The sequence below is a fragment of the Cervus elaphus genome, chromosome 20, assembly GCF_910594005.1.
Source record: "Cervus elaphus chromosome 20, mCerEla1.1, whole genome shotgun sequence".
Taxonomy (NCBI): Eukaryota; Metazoa; Chordata; class Mammalia; order Artiodactyla; family Cervidae; genus Cervus; species Cervus elaphus.
The window spans coordinates 26178185-26184184 of NC_057834.1; the positions used below are offsets into that span (position 1 = coordinate 26178185).

The window sequence follows — 6000 nt, forward strand, 5'->3', positions numbered from 1 at the left end:
AATGGTATTTGGAAAGGTTCATTTGGCAGCAGAAAACAGGGTTAGTGGCAGGGTTAGTGAGGCACAATCTTAGATGCAAGTTGATCTGGATTGAAACCAGGGTAAATGGAAGAGGAAGGAACTTGATTACAGATCTTGAAATTTTGTTGAAAGAGTAAAAGAGAACATGTCCAAGATTACAGAAGCTGGGAGAATAATGGTGACAACAACAACTAAAGGAAGAATGTGGGACACTTGGAAAAAGAGTCATGAATGGGAAGAACAGATCCGTACAGATTTGGATTTAATCATTTGGATAAGAGGAAAACTGAACAGAGCCTTCTGATAGGCAGCTGGTATTTCGTTAACTTAAAAACAAAACAAACAAGCAAAAAGACTAGGGCAGCAAACTACAGGTGAGAGAAAGAAGGATAAGGATTCAGGAGATGATGATCTTCTTCTATACTTACACCCTTGGATTCAACATGGCTTTGCCACACCAGCCAGTGAACCATGTGGTCTAGGCCACAATGTCTAGATCTGAGACCTGGAATTCTGCAGACCTATCCAGTCATCCTGCTTCTAATGAAGATCCTAATGCATGTGGGAGGATCCAGGAAACAGTGGAGGGCTGAGTGCTAGCAAGGAGCAGATATCAAAGACCAAATCTCTGTGGAGCGGCCAGTGGCTAAGCTAGCAAAATTTGAACACAGAGCATATCATTTTCTGACTTCTCCCTCAAATTATCTTCAAAGTGGTAATTTCATTACTGATTGTCTTGGACTGAATGTTTGTGTCCCATCTCAAATTTATTTCTTGAAGCCCTAACCCTAAGCATCAGGAGGTAGGGCTTTGGGTATGTGATTAAATTTAGATGATTTCATAAAGGTGGAGCCCCCATGGTGGGACTAGTGCCCTCATAAGAAGAGGAGTAGACATCAGAGTTTCCTTTCTCTACCATGTGAGGATACAGCAACAAGACAGCCATTTGCAATCCAAGAAGAGAGCCCTTACCAAGAACCAAACTGGCCAGCATCTTCACCCTGGACTTACCAGCCTCCAGAACTGTGAGAAACAAATGTCTGTTGTTTAAGCCAGCCAGCATGTGGTATGTTTTATAGCAGCCCATGTTGACTAAAACACTTATCCTTTAAGTAGATACTATATTCTATATGGAAGTGAATTTGGTGAGCTTCCAATAAGTTCATAATGGTTTAGCATAAATGGAAAAGAATTGACAGTCCCTTGAACTGCAAGGAGACCAACCCAGTCAATCCGAAAAGAAATCAACCCTGAATACTCATTGGAAGGACTGATGTTGAAGCTGAAGCTCCAAAACTTCAGGCACCTGATGTGCAGAGCCAACTCACTGGAAAAGATTCTGATGCTGGGAAAGACTGAGGGCAGGAGGAGAAGAGGGTGACGGAGGATGAGATGGTTGGATGGCATCATCGACTCAATGGGCATGAGTTTGAGCAAACTCCTGGAGATAGTGAAAGACAGGAAGCCTGACATGCTGCTGTCCATGGGGCCACAAAGAGTTGGACATGACTTAGCAACTGAAAAACAACAAAAGCTCCCCTTGGGATCACTTTGTGTCTCCAACACCTGTGGTACTAGATATTCTTGCATTTAAGCTGCAAAGCAAAAATAAACAATGCTTGTGAAGATGATGGAACAGAACCTGAGTTCCTTTAGTTCTAACATTCTATGTGACCACATGCTTTCTATTTGTGTTCAAAAGTTTAGAACATGAAACATCCCACCCTGCCTTCTCCCACTGATGATTTGAGAGAATAGCACTGAGACATGTACATTACCATATGTAAAATAGATGACAAGCGCAAATTCAATGCATGAAGCAGGGAATCCAAAGCCTGCTCTGGGACAACCAGAGAGAGAGGGTGGGGAGGAAGGTGGGAAGGGTGTTCAGGATGGGGGAGGGGGAAACATGAATACCTGTGGCTGATTCATATTGATGCATGGCAAAAACCATCACAATATTGTAAAGTAGTTATTCCCCAATTAAAGTGAGTTACTCAATTTAAATAAATAAATAAATAAAACACTGAAAAGAGTGACCAGGGTGATTATTTGAAAACATGCTCAAATGAAACTGAAATCCAAATACCTCTGTAATGTACTCCTCAAGTGTGTAGTTGGGCCCTTGTGTGTTAAGGGCCCATTCTAGCTACATAATACAATTAAATCTCAATAGTATTGCAGTAACTGTTTAGGTCTTCAGTTCAGTCGCTCAGTCGTGTCCAACTCTTTGCGACCCCATGGACTGCAGCACACCAGGCTGTCCATCACCAACTCCAAGAGTTTACTCAAACTCATCTCCATTGAGTTGGTGATGCCATCCAACCAGCTTATCCTCTGTTGTCTCCCCTCTCCTCCTGCCTTCAATCTTTCCCAGCATCAAGGTCTTTTCAAATGAGTCAGTTCTTCACATCAGGTGGCCAAAGTATTGGAGTTTCAGCTTTAGCATCAGTCCTTCCAATGAATATTCAGGACTGATCTCCTTTAGGATGGACTGGTTGGATCTCCTTGCAGTCCATGGGACTCAAGAGTCTTCTCCAACACCACAGTTCAAAAGCATCAATTCTTCCGTGCTCAGCTTTCTTTATAGTCCAACTCTCACATCCATTCATGACTACTGGGAAAACCATAGCTTTGACTAGACAGACCTTTGTTGGCAAAGTGTCGTCTCTATTTTTTAATATGCTGTCTAGGTCGGTTATAACTTGCCTCCCAAGGAGTAAGCGTCTTTTAATTTCATGGCTACAGTCACCATCTACAGTGATTTTGGAGCCCAAAAAAATAAAGCCTGCCACTGTTTCCACTATTTCCCCATCTATTTGCCATGAAGTGATGGGACCAGATGTCATGATCTTAACTTTCTGAATGTTGAGCTTTAAGCCGACTTTTTCACTCTTCTCTTCCACTTTCATCAAGAGGCTCTTTAGTTCCTCTTCGCTTTCTGCCATAAGGGTGGTGTCATCTGCATATCTGAGGTTATTGATATTTCTCCCGGCAATCTTGATTCCAGCTTGTGCTTCCTCCAGCCCAGCATTTCTCACGATGTACTCTGCATATATGTTAAATAAGCAGGGTGACAATATACAGCCTTGATGTACTCCTTTTCCTATTTGGAACCAGTCTGCTGTTCCATGTCCAGTTCTAACTGTTGCTTCCTGATCTGCATACAGATTTCTCAAGAAGCAGGTCCGGTGGTCTGGTATCCCCATCTCTTTCAGAATTTTCCACAGTTAGATAACAGTTTTTCTTTTAGGAAGAAATATTTTATTATTATTTACTGGCATATGACAATAATAAAAAAAGACCAACTCACAGATGGTTTTATAACTTAAAAAATTTCCTTGCAAAAAATGCACCCACTCATTTCCTGCACCCAGGGAAAACCATTCATATCCTTCTTCCTTGGTATGCCAGATAGGGCCTGATTCTCATAAACAGCATAACAATGTGGCATTAAACAGCCTCAATTCCTAGTATGAATGGACACAGACCAGAATGAAAAGACAGATTGGCGTGAGGTCACTTCTACATGATTGCACAATCCACACAGGACTATTTAACTATCAAAGAAATCAAGTAACTTGCCTAATTACCTAGTTAATGAATTGCTAAATGAGACAGATTTCCATATTTCACCAATATGTACCTTCTCTCTTTCCTTGGCACTCTACTGGATCATGTTCCCAGTCCCTTTACATCTAGGTGGGGCCATGTGACTAGTTCTAGCAATGGAATGAGTTAACTTCTGGCATTTACAGCCCTGGCCCTTAAACCCACCAGATTTCCACGTTCTTCTTCTTTTCTTGTCTCCTGGCTGGTTGCAGAAGATCCAGTGGAGGACCCAGAGAACACACTAGGTGGAAGGAGCCTTGGTCCCTGAATCTCTATATGAATATACATGAGTGTGATCATGCACAAGTTAGTCAGCTGGAGGACAAGATATCATCCCAACTGAGCCCTCTTAGACCTGGCAGCCAGCCAGCTCTGCAGATCATCACAGATGTGAGTGAAGTGTGTTAGTTGTTCAACCATGTCCAACTCTTTGCAATCCAATGGACTGTAGCCCACCAGGGTCCTCTGTCCATGGAGTTCTCTAGGCATGAATACTGGAGTGGGTTGCCACTTCCTTCTCCAGGGGATCTTCCTGACCCAGGGATTAAACCTGATCTCCTGCATTGCAGGCAGATTCTTTGCCATCTGAGCCACCAGGGAAATACCATCGCATATGTATAGGGCACCAAATATATAAATATATAGATAAGCAGTGACATAGGAGAGAAATACACCTTTCTGGTGTGAAACCACTGAGATTTTGATGTTTTTATACCATTGAGATTTTATAGCTGTTACTTCCACACTGACATAATGCCATGATTTGAATCAATGCCAGTTTGACTCCAAAGCCTGTGCTCCCGAACAGCACAGAGCACAACTGGTAATACCCCACCTGCCAGCCCAGTTCACCCACATTACACTTGGTACAGTAGAAAATGTCCCTAAAATCCCAGCCATATGATCCCACCAGTGGCACTGGGCTCTAGGAGAACACTTAGGGAAATATCTGTGTCAGTTAACTTTTGCTACATAACAAAACAGTTCAAAACCAGGTGTTCAAAACAGTTCAAAACAAAACAGTTCAAAACCAGTTCAAAAACAACAACAAAAAGAAAAAAGGAAAAAAAAGACATTACTTTGGCTTACAATTTGAGAAGTTGCAGTGTAGGCCTCTTGTGCCTGAGTGGTTCTTGCAGCTTGGGACCAGACTCTGCTAATATCAGCTGGGCACTCATACATCTGTGATCAGCTGTAGAGTTGACCGGCAACTGGCTAGTCTATGATGGCACGAGTGGGATGGCTTATCTCTGATCATGTGGTATCTCCTCCAGGAAGCAAGCTTGTGCTTGATCATTTGGTGGCAGCAGCAGTAGTTGCAAGACCAGCAAGGGGACCAGCCCCAATATAGAGGCACTTTTCAGGTTGCTCCCTTGGCCAAATCAAGACAAGTGACTGTGCCAAAAGTCAGTGCAGGAGGGCATTATGAAAGGCCTGGATACAGGTGGTGGGAAAAAATTCAGACATTACTACAATCAACCAACCCCAGTATCCAAGGTTCACTGGGTGGAGACCAGAGCACAGAACAAGTGTGTCCTAGATGTTCAGTTCAGTTCAGTTCAGTCGCTCAGTCATGTCCAGCTCTTTGCAACCCCATGAATCACAGCATGCCAGGCCTCCCTGTCCATCACCAACTCCCGGAGTTTACTCAAATTCATGTCCATCGAGTCGGTGATGCCATCCAGCCATCTCATCCTCTGTCGTCCCCTTCTCCTCCTGCCCCCAATCCCTCCCAGCATCAGGGTGTTTTCCAATGAGTCAACTCTTCACATCAGGTGGCCAAAGTATTGGAGTTTCAGCTTCAGCATCAGTCCTTCCAATGAACACCCAGGCCTGATCTCCTTTACAATGGACTGGTCGGATCTCCTTGCAGTCCAAGGGACTCTCAAGAGTCTTCTCCAACACCACAGTTCAAAAGCATCAATTTTTTGGCACTCAGCTTTCTTCACAGTGCAACTCTCACATCCATACATGACCACTGGAAAAACCATAGATATTAAATCTCCTCAAATAATTTCTTCCAGTTTCTGACTTCCATACCTGCAGCACTCCCATGGTAATACTGATATAATCTAGGAGACAACAGCATCAGTTTGTTGCTTTTTGTGTTTTCCTGTGTTTGTTTTGTTTTTTTAGTTTATTGAAAGCCATGCTTGGGAGGAAATGACCGATTGACTGCTCTTGTGGACGGTTTGGCAGAACCCTGGAAGCAGAAAGCCTTCTCTATCTGACAGAAGGGTGGTTCTGCTGGGTGTGAGGAATCTTCTTCCTGCAAAAAAAAATGAGTCATGATAAGAATAGAGTGCCAGACCTCCTTCGTACTCCTCATGTGGAAAGGAGAATGTGACCAAATCCCTGGTGAATACA

General features: G+C 43.3%; 1 long non-coding RNA gene across 1 annotated transcript in view; it reads right to left on the reverse strand.

Annotated features, from left to right (window-relative positions):
- The window catches only part of LOC122677451, a 151942-nt gene extending 146724 nt beyond the window's left edge, over window positions 1–5218 (reverse strand). Inside the window, exon 1 of the long non-coding RNA XR_006335787.1 lies at window positions 4723–5218. This is a non-coding gene — a long non-coding RNA (uncharacterized LOC122677451). The remainder of the gene's footprint in view (window positions 1–4722) is intronic.
- Window positions 5219–6000: the final 782 nt, after the last annotated feature.